General features: G+C 55.9%; 1 protein-coding gene across 2 annotated transcripts in view; it reads right to left on the bottom strand.

The window, feature by feature from the left end:
- The window catches only part of FAM163B (family with sequence similarity 163 member B), a 34,373-nt gene extending 16,098 nt beyond the window's left edge, over positions 1-18,275 (bottom strand). Inside the window, exon 1 of one of the 2 annotated variants that reach the window (XM_034929423.3) lies at positions 17,962-18,275. The gene's annotated coding sequence lies outside the window, so the exon portion shown is untranslated. Of the gene's footprint in view, positions 1-17,093; positions 17,202-17,961 lie in introns of those variants that run through there. The other variant, XM_057298611.1, reaches the window with a different exon arrangement.
- Positions 18,276-18,608: the final 333 nt, after the last annotated feature.

The raw sequence follows: 18,608 nt of genomic DNA, 5'->3' as shown, positions 1-18,608 counted from the left end.
GGGGCCAGGGCAGCCTCTTCCGCAGTGGCAGGCACCTGCTATGCCCTGGCACTGGGCCCCTGTCTCCCAGCCCTCTCCATCCTGGGTCCATCACAGCAGGCTTTGTATTTACTTAGGCCAGGAACCAGGTGCTGTTCCGGATGGGGGAGACACCCAGGCCCAGCCTCAGGGCACTGGCCACCTGGGTGTCCTGTGGGGGTGGTAACTGTGGCTGAGATGACACCCACATTTTCCTGTTGGGGCCGTGCACACACAAGCTCATCCTGCCCCTCCTCCTGGCTTGTCTCCCTGCAGGGGACCCTGCCCGGCCTTCTCCACAGCCAGTGTGAGCCCTCCCTGGTCCAGTCCTCCCTGGTGCCCCCATAGCACCCGTCCCTCACCTTGGGCTTACACCAGCATCCCCCGAATGCACTGAAACCTGGCTGCGGGCGCTACCCTGCAGCTTCAGACTCAGGGGGCGGAGAACATGCCTTTCTCCCAAGTGCCCAGGGGATGCTGATGCAGCGGGCGCGGGGAGCACACTGGGGGAGCACACTGGGAGAACCACTGTCCCGAAGGATGGCCCCCAAAGCAGGTCTGGCCCAGCAGGGGCTCCTCTGAGTGAGTCCTCACTCCTTGGGACCAACCTGACCCTCACCCTAGGCCTGTCCGTGTGGCCTCTGCCTCAGGACGGAGACCGCTCTGGGGATGCACCTGCTGGCCTCAGGGGTTGTCCCTTGGCCTGGGAGACCCCTGGCACCCCCGCTGTCCTCTCCTTTCCAGGTGACTGGCTCCTTCTGGCCCTTTAAGATGGTGCCGGGCCTCGCCTTCTCCAGGAAGCCTGCGTGACCTCCCTACTGCTCCCGGCCTGGCCCACCCTGCTTGTTTTCATTTTCCTTGTTTTTCTGGAGCTGCTCCCTTGGCCAGCCTCCCCAGGACACTGTGACCTCGTGTCCAGCTCCACGAGGGTGGGCCCTCAGCCTCACCTTGATGCACAGGCCTGGTAAACAGTGGGTGCTCCATAAATGCCTGTGGGCTGAGTCACTGGCTGAGGCGGAGCCCCTGGGAACCAAGCACCCTGGGAGGGCTGAGGTGGTGCCGTGCCCCTGTGGGATTTCTTGTCTACAGGAATCACTACTGCAACTCCAGGGAGCAGAGATGCATCCCCCTCTGCCATCGGGGAAGTTTTGGGAAAGTCAACCTGAGCTCAGAATTGAGCTCGCCCCTGGGCGGCCCGAGAGGGAGGCCGAGGGTGTGTCCAGCAGCCACTAATGTCCACCCCACTGGTCAGGTGGACTGGCAGCCTGGAGCCATAGACGAGTGCCTTCCCTCTTCCAGGAAGGTGCCCACGCTGGCTGTGCTGAGGGGCTCACACAAGAAGGGCGAAGGGGTGGGGAGGCTGAGCCAGTGAACATTGCCCTCTCCGGCCAAGGGCCTGCCCTCTGCCAACTCGCAGCCACTCTCCTTGCCTTTCAGCCACCACCCTGGTCCTGCAGCCTTGCAGATAACTACCAGTCTGTGTCTCCCCCAGGCCAGTGACTTCTTTACTTAAAGCACCATCAGCCTCAACTGGGAGCTTGTTAAAATGCAGAGTTCCAAGTCCCACCCAGGCCGGCGAGGGGGTCAGAAACTCTGGGGGTGAGGTCCAGCAAGCCCCCGAGAGGATTCTGACCGATGCTGCTGGAGAGCAACAGGCTGACCCCGGGCTGCACACTAGAATCACCTGGGGCAGTTACACCTGCCCCAGACCCGGCAGCATCCCAGGCCACTGACAGGACAAGCTGTAGGCGTGGGCTCAGGAACCAATACTTGCACAGCTTTGCTGGTGGTGCCAATGTGCAGCCCAGGCCGAGGCCCTCTGAGTTAGGAACACGGAACGCGTGTGAGTGCGGTGTGCGCCTGTGCGGTGCGGGTCAGCAGGAAGCAGAGCCGCCCTCTCATCAGTCTTTACAGGGACCTGGGTCATGCTGGGACCTGATGAAGGTTTCCCCCCCTGTATCGCTGTGCCCATTCTGCAGATGAGCAAACAGCAGGGAACTGACTTGCCAAGGCAATGCAGCCAGCAGGAGGCAGACTCTCCCACGTCAGCATCTCTTCTTGCTCAGCCAACCAAGCAAAGTGACGCCTGGAGTCGGCTGTTTCCTCCTGTATCTCATCTCCAGAAAATCCTGCCCATTTAGTTCCCTGAGTAGCTCCAGAGTCCAGCATCTGTCCACCACTGCCATCCATACCCTCTGCCACCCCCAGCCCAGGCCACCTCCACTGGCCCCTCTGCCAGCCGAGGTCATACACCTGCTCCCAGGCCCTCACCTCCATGCCCCTGCTCCAGTGTGCTGATGCCTGTTGCTATCACCTCTCCCTCCCAGCCCTGGACACCTCTGATGCTGTGTCCATATCTGCCTGGGAGTCAGAAAGGCTTAGGCAGGAATCCAGACTCTCCCCATTAGCATCAGGGCGACCATGGCCTCAGTCTTGTCTCTGAAACAGGAGAATTATGACAATCTCCGGCTTTCCTCCCTCCTTTCCATGGCATCTGCTGAGAGTCAGCTGTGTGCCAAGCACAGCCCGGTGCTGGGGCCAGGGTCCCTGCCTCATCCTGGCCCAGGGAGATAGGCTGTCGGCAGGCTAGATTCGCACCCCAGCCCCGAACCTCAGACACTGCCCAGGGGCTGGCAGGGCCAGTGGCTTTGATGGCGCCTCACTGGCCTCTCCTTGGAATTTCCCTTCCTAAGTCTGGGCTGGGAGCTCCAGGGCAGGCCCGTCTCAGCCACATCCACTCCCCCTCTGCCACCCCCAGATCCATGGGGCTGGCTCTCAGTGAGAGGAGATGACAGGGGTGGCCCGTGTGGAGCAGGTTCTGGGGCTGCGGGGACATTTCTGTGACTGTGCCAACTGGTAGGACTTCAATTATGTTTTAACAAGACAAGATCAGCTTGTGTAGACCACGCTGAGGTTTGGTTTCCTATCCCAGTGGCCACGTCCAGAGCTGTGCTCTCGGAATAGTGCCAAGGTTTCCTTTACAGCACATTTGTTTCCCGTAAGGCATCCCCATCAGTCCATCCAAGGAATCTCTCTGGAACACAGCTCCTGATCTAGGCCCCGAACGTCTGATGTCCTGGGTCCTCCACGGTTGCTCCTGATTTACATTTCTGGCCTCACCTGCACTGCCCCAATGCCCTTTAGACTTGTCTGGGTAAGAGGTTGTTCCTCTGGCCTCCCAGCCACCAACTTTGCATTTTCTTGCTTCTGGGCCTTTGCTAGTGTCATTCCCAGGACCTCGAACTCCCCTCCAGCTCTGCGTATTGAGATTCCTGGCCATCTGTCTCCATGCTCCTGGAGCAAGCCTTTCCTGATTCCCACCCCTGAAGATGGCTCCCTCTTCTGGGCTCTAGTAGCACCCTCTGTCTGCACCACATGTTTGGCATTTATAGTTTATTAATAATTCAGCAGCAAATATTCCTTCATCTCTTACTGCATCCTGGGCCCAGCTTTGGGTCCCTGCTTTTGTGGAGTTTTCAGTCTTGTGGGGGGACATGAATGTGCACTGGTGATTTCGGGAGTGCAGAGAGGAAGAATGGGGAGTGTTAACAGGGGTGGCAGCCAGGAGAGGTGACCCTGAGTGAGGGGCCCAGATGCTGAAACCTGAGGATGAGTAGCGAGAAGATGGGAAAGAGCACCCTGGGCAGGAAATGGCACGTGCAAAGGCCCAGAGGCAGGCAGGGCAAGGCAGGACCTGGAGAAGCTCATCTTGCTTGGAGTATAAGAGCAGGAGGGGGACAAGACAAGAGGGGCGAGGTCAGCAGAGACCCCGCAGGCAGCAGGGCGTTGGAGCCTGAGCCAGCCTTCCTGGAGCCCTGTCCCTGCCTTCCCTGTCACAGCTTCGTGCTGCTCCTTCCTCTCCAAAACACTTTCCAGGTCAGTCTTCCTCACATTTTAACGTGCATCGAGTAGCCTGGGGAGCAGGGCTGCAGGACTGTGCATTTGTTTTTGTTTGTTATGTTTTTGAGACGGAGTCTCCCTCTGTCACCCAGGCTGGAGTGCAATGGCACGATCTCAGCTCATTGCAACCTCTGCTTCCCAGGTTCAAGTGATTCTCCTGCCTCAACCTCCCAAGTAGCTGGGACTACAGGTGCATGCCAGCACACCCGGCTAATTTTTGTAGTTTTAGTAGAGACGGGGTTTTGCCATGTTGGCCAGGCTGTCCTCCAACTCTTGACCTCAAGTGATGATCCTCCTGCCTCGGCCTCCCAAAGTGCTGGGATTACAGGCGTGAGCCACTGCGCCTGGCCAGGACTGTGCATTTTTAACAGGCATCTGGTGCTGCTGGTGCGGCATCCTTGGACCACACTTTGAGGACAAGGGGCTGCAGCCCTTGGCTTCTGGGACATCGTGCTCTCCCCGATCTCCCCCTCCCTCCTTGGCTGGCTTCTCCTCCTCTCCTGACCTCTGAGTGTGAAGGGGCCCAGGGTCAGGCCTCAGGTTCCCCTTCCTTCCCCATGTCCACCCGTTCCCATTCCACCCTTCCCACAGTGGCTTCCCCCACTTTACAGCTTCCAGGCCACATATCAAAAATATCCCCTGCTCCATGGTTGCTCTCCACCCCCTTAACCTGCCTGGTTGGTAGCTTTACCCCATACTTGGCATATTATATGTTCATTTACTGTCTGTTTCTTCCCTCTGGAATTTGAGTTGCTGAGGACAGGGGCTCGGTCTGTTTATTCTGGTGCCTGGAATGGTGTGCTGGGCCCATGGTGGGCACCTGGTGACTCTCAGCCGAATGAGGAGTGAATGTGTTCAGGGGAAGGCTCAGAAGGGGGCTGGCCAGGAGAGTAACTGGACTGGTTCTGCTTTTGGTAGTGGCTCTGTGGCTGCGGGTGCAAGGCAGGCATGGTGGGGTGGGTGTGGAGGCAGAGTGGGAGGAAGCCGTTCAGAGGCTGTCATGGTCATCAAGAGGGAGGAGGTGGTGGGCTGGAGAGAAGGGGCTGGGGGGATGAGTGGGAGGGATCAAGAGGGAGGAGGTGGTGGGCTGGAGAGAAGGGGATGGGAGGATGAGTGGGAGGGAGCACTAATAGGGCTTGTTGGTGGTTTGATGGGGAACAGGGAGGAGTCCTGGGAAACCAGAGGCTTCTGGCCTGGGCGGCTGTGAGCGGGGAGCCCCCGAGTTTGCCATGCTCCTGTCTGGGAGCAGCACGGTGGGTGCCACTTGAATCTGGGCTGTGCATCACCTTGGCTAAGTTTCTTGGTTCCTCCACGTTTCAGTTTGATAAAATGGAGATGACAGTAGAAGTCTCCCCATAACTGGTGGGCGGGGGCGGGGGTGGCTCACCCTTGTTGTGGAAAGCAGCATTAGCCAGAGTTTCAGCCAAGATGGGGTAATGGGGCCCAGGCTTGCCCTCCTGCTTGAAGATGACACCAGTGACGAAGGAAAGCACTCCTCAAGCCATGGGGGAGAGACAAGGAGGGCCCTGTGGTGGCCCCAGCTCCCTCCAGCGGGAATCCCAGGCTATGGTGCAGGGAGCTCAGGTGCAGCCCTCTGGTCTCCCTGAGTTGCGGAGAGAGATGATAGCCCAAGGAGGCCAAAGCGGCCGGAGGTCACAGGACACAGAACTGGGGAGGAGCCTGCTGCTCCATGGGGGACCGTGGAGCCACAGGGCTCTGCAGAGGGTCCCCCATGAGTAGCTGGCTGAACAGTGACTCAAATGTGAGCAAAACTACCTGAGGCCAGATAAAGAACTAGCTGATAGGATTCCAGGGAACAATATTTGAAGCTCTCACAGGTCCAGAAATAGTTCCTCTTCCCACCAATCAGGGAAGGTTCTAATTCATGAAGCACTGGGTAGAGCTGCTCTAGACTTGCCTAACAAAGCTTAAAAGCAAGGCCTGAAAGGATCAAACTATTTCCCAATAACTGAGCTGCATCCCAGAACAGACCTCACAAATATGTATTGCAATATAACAATGAAGTGGAATTCACAATATCTGGCATTCAGTAACAAATTACCTGGCATGGAAAGAAGCAGAAAAATACAAACCACAGTGAACAGAAAATCAATTCATTGGAACTAACCCCGAAGTGGCACAGATGATAGAATTAGGAGACAAGGGTATTAAAATAGTTATTAACTGTAGCTCATATGTTCAAAACACCAGAGGAAAACTTGAGCATATGAAGTAGAGACATAGAAGATAGGAAAAAGAACCAACCGAACTTCTAGAGATGAAAACATGACAATGCCTAAGATGAAAAATACAGTGGATGGAATTAACCTCAGACTAGATATTACAGAAGAAAACATTAGTGAATTTGCAGAGAGCAATAGAAAGGATCCAAAGTGAAACAGAGAGAAAAACATCAATAAACGAAAAAAACAAACAGAACTCAGTGAGGTGTGGAGAAGTTCAAGGGGTCTAATATACGTATAACTGGAACCTCCAAAGAAGTTGGGGCTGGTGCAAAAAACAATTAGAATAAATAAATATTGGCTGAAAAATTTCCAAATTGGATGATATTATAAACCCACAGATCCAAAAAGCTCAACAAACCACAAACACAAGAAACAAGAAGAAAACACCACCAGGGAACATTATAATCAAATTGCTTAAAACCAGCAACGAAGGGAAAAATCTAAACACAGAGCCAAGGGCTGCATGACCTACAAGGGCCCAAAGGTAAGAATGACAGCAGACTCCTTGCTGGAGACAATGAGAGCCAGGAGACAATGGAGTGGTGTCTTTCGAGTGCTAAAAAAAGAAGGCCGTTAACCTGGAACGTGCAACCCAGAAAAAGAAAAAAAAAACCTTCCAAAATGAAGGGGAGATGAAGAGCAGCATTTACACTGTCTCCTCTTCTAGACTTGTCCAGGGGACAGGGCTCAAAGCTCAGCTCCTTCTCAGACACACAGGTCTGGACCTACCACTGTGGATTCTGATTTTCTCACTGGGTTTGGGTCCCAACCTGAGCCATGGTGACAACAACTAAGTGGCCAGTCTGGGGCTCCCTGCTCAGCCTTCAATCTCACAAAACCCAGCTTCGAGGCCTCCCTGGGAGCCAGGCAGTGGGAGGTATTTTGCTCCTGGGGGACTGGGTGGAGTTGGGCTTGTCTTGTTAGAGGCAGGGTTGAGGACAGACAGCAGCTCCTCAGGGGCTCTCCCCCTGGGGACCCCAGTCCCTTGGGCCCAGGCCCTTCTGAGCGAGCATGGGGTGGAACAAGGCACAGGGTGGGGTGTGAGGCATGTTCTGCACACCAACCCTGAACCGTATGCATCCTTACCCATCAACACAGGAGTGTGAAACAGAAGTGCATTTGAAAAAAAAAAAACAACAAACCAAAAAATATATAATGTCTATTTTAGCTGTTCACAAGGTTACAGGCGGTTTCCATGGCTACAGCTGTGTGCTGCGTGTGCTGGGGTGAGGAGGTGGGGCTCTTCTTAACCCAACAGTTGGGGCACTTAGACAATTTCGGCCCAGGAGCCAGGCACCCGCTGCTGGTGGGAGAGAGATAGGGAGGGAGGGAGGGAGGGAGGGAGAGAGGGACTGCTTTCCCAGGACTGTGATGTCAGTGGTGAATTAGAATAACGCACTCGTGCTCCTCGGCACACTGTAGTTTTGGCTGAGTTTTTGGGTCTATATCTCCCCAGAGAGAGCAGCCTGAGAGTTAGAGACAGGAGTCCTCATCTTATTTCACAGGTGGGGCACTGGGGACAGGGACCTGAGGCACCAGCAAACAGGTGGCAAATGAACACCTGGGCTGCTGGTTCATGTGCCTGTCCCCCAGGGCTCCTTTCAGTGGTCCCTCTCAGGCTGCTCAGAACAAAGGTGGCCTGAGATCCCTGCCCTCATCAGGGAGAGCCCAGGGCAGATGGAGGGGAAGGATGCCAGCCTGCCCCTGCTGGATGCAGGCAGCACCCCCTCCCCCAGGGGCCCTCCCCCCTTCCCTGTGAGTGGCCCTTGCACCCCTGCCCTGGGGGCACCTTCCACCTGGCCTGAGCGCCACACTTTCAGCTTTGTCTCCCACCCTCCTCCTGTCCTGCCTCTGGGCTCCAGCCATTCTCGCCTTTAAATGCCTCACCCGCACAGAGTTCGCCTCTGCCTCCTGGCCTTTGCACACACTGCTCCATCGACTCGGAACTGCCATCCACTCCTTGCATGGTCAGGTCAGGCTGCTGCTTAGCTCTCAGCTCAGACGTGACTTCAGGGAAGCTTTGCTGCTCGCCCAGGCCTCCTCTGGGCTCCCCTTCCCAGCACATGGTGCTGCATTGTGCCACAAAGGGAACCTGGGTCCCGGGACCCCACTGCAAGCCCGACAGCAGCTGAAGCCTGTGTCTGTGTGTTTGCATCTGTGTGTGTCTGTGTATCTGTGTCTGTGGGTATCTGTGTCTATGTGTGTCAATGTGTAAGGGGTGTATGTGTGCATGCATATGTATGTGTCTGTGTGCATGTGTTGAGTGTGTGCATGTGTGTTTCTGTGTATGCATGTATGTGTCCGTGTGCATGTGTGAATGTGTGTGCGTGTATCTGCATGCATGTATGTGTATGAGTGTGCATGTGTGTTAGTTGTGTCTGTGTATATGTGTGCATGTGTGTCAGTGTGCATGTGTGGTCTGTATGCATGTACAAGTGTGTTTTTGTGCGTGTGTGTGCATGTGATCTGTGTGTGTGTATATGTGCATGAATGTGTCTGTGTACGAGTGTGTGTGCATGTGTGTGCTAGTATGTCTGTGTGCATGCGTATGCATGTGCAAGTGTGGGTGTGGTCTGTGTGCACGTGTGTGGTCTATGTGCATATGTGTGTGCGTGTGTGCATGTGTGTGTGTCAGTGTGCATATGCGAATGTGTGTGTGGCCTGTGTGCATTTGTGTGCATGTGTGTGGTCTGTGTGGATGTGCATGAGTTTGTGTGTGCATGTGTGTGTGTCTGTGTGGATGTGCATGAGTTTGTGTGTGCATGTGTGTGTGTCTTGTGCATGTGTGCCTCTGCATGTGTGTGGTCTATGTGTATGTGTGTGTGTGTGTGTGAATGTATGTGTGCATGAGTGTGAGTCTGTGTGCATGTGTATGTGGGAATGTGGTCTGTGTGAGTGTGTGTGTGTGGGGGGAATGTGGTCTGTGTGCATATGTGTGTGTCTGTGTGCATGTGTGTGAGTGTGGTCTGTGTGAGAGTGTGTGTGTGTGTAGTGCTGAGAGTGGATGAAGAGCAGCATGCAGGTGCAAAGGTAGAGTCCAGCAGCCTGGCCCATCCCAAAGAGACTGGCTGGCCCACACGGCAGCCGGGGCATGGGCGTGTGCCACAGTACCCCTGTTTCCCTGTGGTGCCACCCACTCTCAGTTCAGTGGAGCCCAGGTCACCTGGCACTTACGAGGGAAGCCCCAGATGGCCCCTGCAGCTGGGCCTCTAGATTCCTGCAGTTCATTTAAAGCTGGGCCCAGCTTGTTCCCTGGAGCTTTCGATGGGGTCTGCAGTGGGATGGGGTGGGAGCAGGGGTAAAACCAGAGGGTAAAAGGATGGGTGGAAGCCCGAGACTCGTGGGGCTTGAGGAGAGGTTGGTCTAAGCTCCTGGAGTCGCAGGCTCCCAGAATCTTAAAGCCACATTTTAGAGTCTTAGAAAATCAGAACATGCAACCAGTGGCTGCTCAGAATCTGAGACTCCTTTCCTCTTCGATTCGGAAGGGACTTTGGAAGATAACTAGTGTAATCGCATGCTCAGTGAACAATCACAGACGCTCCCTAACCCCCTTTCCCCTCGCAAATAACAATTCATCCAAGGCCATTAACTCAACTCTCCCTTGGTAGGGGGTAGGGGGGCGCTTCATTGCCTCGAGTTCCTGGCTGAACTCCAGACATTTTGCTCTTCCCTGACATCACCCCAAGTTCTCTCCCAAGTACCAGCCATGAGGACCCCTGGGAGGGCCCTACCCGCCTGCAAGCTCTCTGGGAGCAGGGCCTCAGAGGGCAGCAGAGCCTGTGAGCTGACAACCCTTCTTCCATCCCTCACTCTATTCACTCCTCCTGGAGCCCTGACCACCCACTGCCCCATACTAGGCACAGGGGTTACAAAGACCCACTGGGCCCCCTTCCTGAGCCTCTGAGCTCTCTGGGCAGGGCGCGCCTTTGGAGCCGACTCAGTGATTCTATTATAACTTGTGCAGGTAACTCTGCTGCCCTGAGCAGTCTTTGACCAAGGCTTCAGCAAAGACCCTGCCTGGAGCAATTTTTTAACATTAATTTTCCTTTTTAAATAAATTGGGCTCAGCCGTTTTTAAATGAGTGGAGGTGTGCTGTTGAAAGGGTCTGTCTTGCAGGTGAGAGGATTTTTTAGAAACTGGTCATGCTGTCAATACAAATAGCAGCATTAACCACAGGGGCCTGGCCAGGCGAGACCCACTCTCTCTGGAGTTCCCTTCCGATTACTGAAACCCCCATAACTGGAGAATTTCGGGTGCCACATGGGTCAGACGCAGCTACCCCCCGGACTGCTCCTACACGCTGGCTTGCTTCCCATTTCTGGAACACTGCAAGTCCCTTCTTCCCTGAGGATGTTTTGCTGGTTTTGAATGTTTTGAGTGAAGACCCTGATGGGAAACCAGACGCCATCTCTGTCCCTAATCATGGTGTGTCTTGGTCTGGGGGAGCCACAGCCACACAAAACAACCAGCCATCTGACCACCATGGCGTCAGGGCGTGTCTCAGAAGGGCTGACTAAAGCTGGGACCTGGCACTGGCCAGGAGGTCCTTCAGGCAGCGAGGGGGGTAAGTGGGAGGAGCCTCAGGGAGGAAGGGACTCTGAGGGTTCGAGAAACAGGCAGTAGCCAGCACACAGGAGTGCTGCAGGGAGGACCAGCAGGGAAGCTGGGGGCTGGCAGGGTCTGTCCTGGGTGGGGCTCCACGGGCCGCACCAGGGCTGGGTTCTATCCTCAGCTGGGAATGGTTTTAAGCAGGGTTTGAACCCTGCCACAAACACACACACACACACACACACACACACACACACACACACACACACACGGAGCTTTAGCATTGCCGCAGGGGCCACTTGGCAGGCCCTGCCTCCAGCCATGCTCAAGACCCGCCATATAACAACAAGTTCCATCTGCCACACTTCTAGCTGGGTCTGGGATCTCCAGTGGATGACGATGGATGAGTCCCCATCACCCTGCAAGTGGGAAAGAGCCAGGCCCATGTTCATAGACCAGGAAACTAGGGCACAGAGAGGTTTAGTAATATGCCTACACTTACCAGCTGGAAGAGTTCGAATCCGGGTGGGGTTGAGCTGTGGGGTCCCACGCTTGCGACTGTTCAGAGCATCTGGCTGGTTCTGTGGACGTGCCCTCCCTGCTCCTCCCTCCCCCTGCTTCCCTCCGCCAATGCTAACCCCTCCTCTTCTGGCACCTGGGCAATGATGAGCGCTCCCAGGAAGAGAAGGGCCAGCAGCAAACAGGACGGCTCAGCCCAGGGGTGACAAAAAAGACCACACGAGTGATTGTTTAAGACTGTGTTGGAAAACAATTTTTTTTTTTGAAATAGAGATCTGTTCAGTAATTAGAGGGAACTCTCATGTGGGAAGTTCCATGAAGGTAAAATTAAAGTTGACTACATTTTTAATTTTGTAAATGGGTTCACACCAAGGCAGGAGGCTTCTGCATAATGAGTCTTTAACCAAACAAACTCTAAACACAAGTAAATACCAGAAGCTCACAGTCGACAATGTTGCAGAGAAGCTGATATTTTTCTAGTAAAATATTGGACGCTTTTTTCTGCCTTCCTTTGAACCAGAATCGAATCATTATATCCCAGAATCAGCCCTCTTAAAGCAGTGGCTAGTTTTGAACCGTTGAGAAGGGAGACCTGAGATAGGATTCTGGCCCTAAATGTGGGCCCTCCTTTCAGCTGAGTCTGCTGGGCTCCAGGGCGGAGGGGGGGCCAGCCCAAGAGGTTGGCCCAGGGAGAAAGGGCACCTGGGGTGGGCAGGTGCTCGCCTTCGGATTGGGAAAATGAACATCTTTATGTTGCCTTAGGAAAGTTCCCTAATGAATCAAGTGAGACTGCAATTGCCAACGCCAACTGGAGGACTTGAAAACAGGATGTAAACATGACATTTCAAACACAAAGGTGAGGCCCTTGACAAATGCTACAGAGAAACCACTGATGCTCCCAGACGCCTCCTCCCCTGCTGCTGTGGGTCCAGTGCATCCCCAGCGCATCCCACCGCAGCCGGCCTTTTCCTCCAGGGCCTCAGATCACTCTTGGCAAAATAATCAGAGCTAACGCTAGGGGGATGTGTTGGTAGGAACCGCAGAGGGTCTGCACGGCTGGTGAACCAAGTGGAGACCAGGGGGTGAGACGTGGCCTACAGCACGTGGGAAGAGCAACCCCAGCCACAATCCAGCTTGGAAAGCTAAAAGCCAATGAGATGACAGGGAAGTGGTCCAGCCTGTTCTCTCCCACCCGCAAAGGGAGTAGAGGAAATTCAGGGGCATCTTTAGCGGGGCCACTGCTCATTAGCCAAAGTTGACAGACTAGTCCTCCTGCCTCCTGGTGATGATAGGAGCCCGCATGTCTGTGCCACACCAGCTCCTTCCTGCTCCATGCTAATCCTTCAGGGCTTAGCTCAAGCACCACCTCCAGGAAGCCTTCCCTGCCTGCTCCAGCCCAGGGTGTACATTCCTTTGAATCTGGGGCACCTGCTACCTTGCACCCATCTTCTAATTCATGGACAGCTGCTTTTGCATTGCTATTTCTTTTCTTTTCTTTTTTTGGGGGAGGGGGCAGAGTCTCACTCTGTCACCCAGGCTGGAGTGCAGTGGTGTGATCTTGGCTCACTGTAACCTCCACCTTCCAGGTTCAAGCAATTCTCATGCCTCAGCCTCCCGAGTAGCTGGGATTACAGGCGCATGCCACCACGCCCGGCTCTCTTTTTTGTATTTTTATTAGAGATGGGGTTTCACCATGTTGGCCAGGCTGGTCTCAAACTCCTGACCTCAAGTAATCCGCCTGCCTTAGCCTCCCAAAGTGCTGGGATTATAGGCATGGGCCACTGCACCTGGCCTATTTATTTCTATTCACACTGCACATCCCTCATCCAACTATGAAATCCTTCCCTGGAGTGATTACTTGAGTGAACAAGTATATAAAATGAACACACACAAAAAATAAAACCTGTGGATGGCCTACATGACTGTTTACTGATATGGGTCCAGGTAAATCAATGACAGACTAGGGTGTCGACATGCAGACACAACCAAGACCTGTTAAGTCAAAAGGACAGGGAACAACACACACAGACTGGTCTCTCGGTGGTGCCCAGTGTGGCTGACACACACGTCACTGACACAGCTGAGCACTGGAGGGCAGGCCACACCCAGGAAACCAGGGGCTTTTACTTTGTAAAAAACCAGCCAACCAACCAACCAACAAAAGCTGAATAGGTTGGTTTTTCTCTTACTGCAAGCATGTATTTCTTTTATTCAAACACCCTTTAATATATGAAGTTAAATATATAAGGAGCATGAAGGAGACAGTCACCCTTGCTTTATGCAAATAGAACCTCTTTTCTGCCATGGTGGGCGGTGAGTCTCAAACTCCACGGAACACAGGAATCACCTGGGGGCCGGTTACAACAGGTCTGGGGGCCTGGGAACCTGCATTTCTCACGGGTTCCTAGGGATGCTGCTGCTGCTGCTGCTGGTCCCCGAACCCCATCTGGAGTAGCACGATTTCAGATTGATGTCTATAAGGTAGTGCAGCCAGATACAGCAAATGCAAATTAGGATGATTTCAAAAGAGAGAGGACGGTTCTCCAGAGACCCGGGACCTGCCAGCAGGCCCAGCTCCCAGACAGGGCCAGCCTGTTGCACACAGAAACCGTGGACCTCCTTGTGAGGAACGGAGATGGAGGTGGCGATGATCCTGCCTGTGTGTGAACACTGAGGTCAGGAGCCAAGGCTGCCCCACGATGTGGGGTTTGCCTGCTTGCCAGGTGCAGTCCGAGGCCTGTGGGCCCCGAGGCCACCTTACGGCAGAGCCAGGAAGTGAGCACGGGTCGGGGCTGCGTGGGGTGGAGCTGGCCTGGAAGAGGTTTTCGCTAGGGCTCTTCTCCCAGTCTCCTGGCTGGGAGGTAAGCTGGCACATCAGAGGCGGATGTAATGATTGCCATTTTATGAATGAAGAACCTGGGGCCCAGAGAGGCTGAGTAACCTCACAAGGGACGCATAGCTTGGATGGAAACACGGCTCCGCTGAGCTACAGAAGCTGTGCTCTTGTCCACTCAGCCACACTGCCACCCTCAGTAGCCTGGGAATGTAGTGGACGAGGTGGCAGCCCTGGGAGCCTGGTTTGTTTTGGGGTCTCTGTCCCAGTCCCTGCCCAGCCTCCACCGGAGCTCCCTAGCTGGTGCAGCCTTCTTCCACCTCTGCCACCTGGGAAAACTGAGCTCAAGGGCAGAGGTGACTAGCTCGGTCCGGCAGGGACCCACTCCCACAGGCACGGCTCCCCGAGGGCTGAGAGCGCCCAGAGCACAGGCGGTAACATCCAGCCCAGTGGGATGATGGCTCTGACACTGAGCTGCTGCTGAAACGACAGTCCTCCCCCAGGGCCCTGGGGCCGCAACCTCACTGCCTACATGCAGCCCATCCCGAGCGTCCGGCGCTGCCTGGGCCTGACTTAAGGGAGTGGTATAGGAGTGACATTCGGGCAGTCTCAGGCCGTCTCCCATCACCCCAACACAAACATCTAGCCCTCAACATGCTTGTCACTTGCCCTCTTCTTACCACCCTGGTCAAGGCCTCCATCATTTCCCTTCCTCCCCAGCTTCCTGCCTGCAGGGCCCCCTCTCCAAGTCATTCCCCATGGTGCAGCCAGAGAGGGTCCCTAAAGGGCAGAGCTGACCATGTCCCTCCGGGCTCCCAGAGCCTGGTTCCTGTGGACTGTGGTGGAAAGCCCAACCACTGAGCAGGGCTTACAAGCCTGGCGGAATCGGACCCCACCTGACTCTCCAGCCTCCTCCTTCACTGATGAGGCCCCAGGGAAGGAGGAGGCACAGTCCCCATTTTCCAGCCCAAGACCTTCAGGCCCAGGGTTCCACAGCCAGAAAGCAGCAAAGCCGGGCTTTCAACTCTACCTCCACCAGCCCACTTCACCCCAGGGGCAACAGGATTCCTTCCCCTCTCCAGCAACCCCCAGCAAGCGGGGATTGGGCCAAGGCCTGCGGGAGGATTCAGCAACGGAGGGAGGGAGCTGGCAAACACTGAGGCCTCGGAACTCATCAAATCCCCTCTGGAGCAAATCCAGAAAGACTGAGACACTGCAAGAAGTACCAGTGCCAAGTGTGGCAGTAGCTGGCAGAGAAGCCCCCCAGCCCCACCCTGGCCTCTGTAGGGTGGTCCCCAGGACCACACGCTCTTGGCGTCCAAAAGCCTTTTGGCCAGGCTCACGGTTGCTCCAGTGTCCCATGTGCCAGCAGGGAAGGCAGGAGCACCCTCATTTTTGCAGATGGGGATGCGGAATGATGCACCCGTGGTCTGGCCTGGAATCCACTCTCTCTGCCACACAAATTGCCATTTTACTGACACACAGATCAGGACTTGCTACTCTGAAGAGGGAAGTGGCGGTAGGGCCAGGAGCGGAGTGGAGGACAGAACAAGGGCTCGGCTGCTGCTCTGCCTCCCCTCCTGCCCCAAGAGTTTAGAGTCAGAGGTAATTGACTGAGATGTAATACATCTCTCCCCTCCCGAGTGCTGTAATTATTCCTCGCTGGAGCCCGCTGCCATGAGGCTGCAGAGGCAGGCCCACGTGGCAGGAGCCAGAGGTCTCACTGCAGGAGTGGGTCTCCATGCTGTGAAGCCTCACCCAGAACCAGCACCAGAAAAGTCAGGAATATAGAGCCAGCCCCTAAATATACAAAACGGGGGTGATCATGTGAGTAGGGAGTAGGGTTGGCACGGATTGGGGGCTTGGACTCAGGTCAGTCTGAAGATTTCAAAACTGCTCTGCGCTCCCTCAATACCATGGCAAAAAGGGAGGAACTGCACTCCTCCCAGCTTCCCTACTCCATCCGGGGCTTGGATGAACAGAGCTGCAATGGCTCAGAGGGGGGACATGAAATGATCCACCCCACAATTTTGTACATGGGAGACTGAGGTCTAGAGAGGAAAGTGACTTGCCCAAGGTCACCCAAAAAGGTGGACAGAACTCAAGTCCCGACTTCTCCATCTGTGCCCACCTTTCCCCAGGCGCCCTTTCTCATGTTTGCTGATGGTACTGGCATGACAGACGTGTGTTGGGGACTCCAGCCTCAAGGGTAGGAGGAGCTCTGTGGGGCTCCTTGCCCTACCTGCTGGAGAGGTGAGGGTGGAGAAGCTGCAACACCTCTGTGTGCCAGGATTCTGAGTGGTGTCAGCACGTCCTGAAAGTCCAGCAATGCACCCTGGAGCTCCCACTCCCTCCCCATGCAAGTGGGGCACTGAGGCTGGGAGAGCCTGTGCGTCCTTCCCAGACCCCCAGATCCTTCGGGAGCCATTTCCAAGCTTTCCGGCTGAGTCCAGACAAGCCGGCCCCATTGGAAACTCAGCTGATAGGGAAACCAAAACCCAGCTGGATCCAGGATACAAAGACTGCCCTGTGGGTCTTTTTCATAGCATCGTGCAGATGCTCAACAAACTGCCAGCAAGTGCAAGACCGAATGAACAAAATCCCACATTTCCTGGGCCCCCGAGCCTTAGGGTGAGATTTTTTCACAAGCCGCCAGCACCTAAGCTGTTTAGGAAGCTTGCAGTCAGTGCACCAAGAGTTAAAACCAGCCCTTGCCCAGCCCAGGAAGTGCTGGTTCTCACCTGCTCAGGTGGGTAGAGCCCTGGTCACCTCCACTTCACTCTCAATTCTATAAGAGGGAGAAGGTGGGAAGATGGGCAAAGGTGCTTTCCCAGCAACCCTGAACTTTTTGGGGGTTGGTAATTACTGCTCTCCCCAGAAGCCCTGAAGAGCCTGAGTTGGCAGGGGCTGAGGGAAATGCAAGGGAGAAGGCTGGCAGGGTGGCCCACTGGCTCTCCTGAGCTCCTGCTTCCTGGGGAAGGTACTAGGACGAATGCTGGGGCTCAGACCTCAAGGATACTCCCCTTACCCTGCAGAAGGTTCCATGAACTTGACCCTTGAGTTTCTTGTCTCAGAGCCATCGGGGTTGCTACGGGACACACACTGGCAGGACCACTTGTGCCCAGGCAGTCCGTGGCTGCGGGAGGACAGGACACGAGTGGGGTGAGACAGTGGAGCCCTGAGGACCCATGTTGAATATCTCTTGGGTTTTTGGTGTGTAGAGTCTTTTCTTTTCTGGCTGAGGAAACCCAGTGTCAATTAGGCACCCCCCCCCCCACCTGTCAATGAAGCAGAGATTCCTAACAGACAAAGGTGTGAGGTGGTGGTGACAGAGGCCGGCGTGTTTGAGGCCATCTCCACCACTTCCCCACTCTGTGATCTTGGGCAAGAGACCAAACCTCTCGGAGACTCAGTTTCTGCATCTGTGAAATGGGGCCAATGCCCCTTTCTCGTGGGTGTTGGGTGAATGAGATGGGATGAAAATGCAGCACCGACTCTGGAAGAAGGCAAAGCTCAGCAAATGAAAAAGTCTTAGCTCCTGGCAGGGAGAGAAGGCGGCCAGGTTTCCAGAGGGCTCTTCTGGGAAACTTTCCTTCCCCATTGCCCCCAGCCCCCAGGCCACTGTTACGAGGGAAATGAAGCCCCCCTTCCTAAAGTGGGTCCCCCACCTCTCCCTTAGGCCCTCGTGCCCACCTGGGTCTCAGTCTCCTCCTCGGTGATGCGCTTTGAGGGTGGAAGCCAGGGGATGGGTGACGCCAGCTGGGTCAGGGGACCTGGTGCGAGGCAGCCGGGGCAGGCTGCAGTGGGCACTCTGGACGAGTGGGCACCTAGCTGGAGCTTTCCAGCCTGCGTCTTCTGCCCCACACCCCGTGACCCGCGGCCCGCTCGGCCCTTACCTTGAAGCATGGGAACCGCGCTGCCCCAGCCGCGAGGACTTGGGCGCACGTGACGGGGCGGGCGGGCGTCCGACCCGGGCAGGGCGCTGCTAGCGGCGGCCGCTCATGCCCAGGCCACGGCGGTGGCGCCTGGTGTGGCTGGGCGGGCGAGGCGGGCGCTGAGAAGCCCGGGAGGCCCCCGGGGAGGCGACTGCGTGCCCAGGCGGGCACCCCTGCCAGCTCCGCGCTGCGGCCGCGACTCCGGACGCCCCGGCTGGCTCCCTGCGAGCTGCACGCGCGGCTCCAGCCTGGTCCCGAGCGCAGGGCGCGCGCTGGCGGGGAGGGCGCGCGCCCGAGCCTGGCGGGGAGCGCGCGTCACCGGCCCGCGCGCGCAGTCGTCGGGGGATGCCGGGAGCGGCCTGGGGAGCTGTCCCTGGTGCTGACGGCTCGTCCGCTCTCGCCCGGGACGCGCGACCTCCTGGAGGCCTGGGGGTGCCCCCACCCTGGCTGGCGCCCTGCGGTGCTCCCTCTGCTCTCCGCCTGTTCTCGGGGCTTTCCGGCTTCCACAACGTTGGGATCTGGAGTCAGGCCGAAGCTGCTGCTTATCCGCAGTGGGGCAAGTCCCTTACCCTGGTTGAGCGGCTGGTTCTTATCTTTAAAATGGGGAG

Source organism: Pan paniscus, chromosome 11 (assembly GCF_029289425.2).
Source record: "Pan paniscus chromosome 11, NHGRI_mPanPan1-v2.0_pri, whole genome shotgun sequence".
NCBI classification, from domain to species: Eukaryota; Metazoa; Chordata; class Mammalia; order Primates; family Hominidae; genus Pan; species Pan paniscus.
Note: the sequence above shows the minus strand (reverse complement) of the source record. Positions and strands in the feature narration are given on the sequence as shown.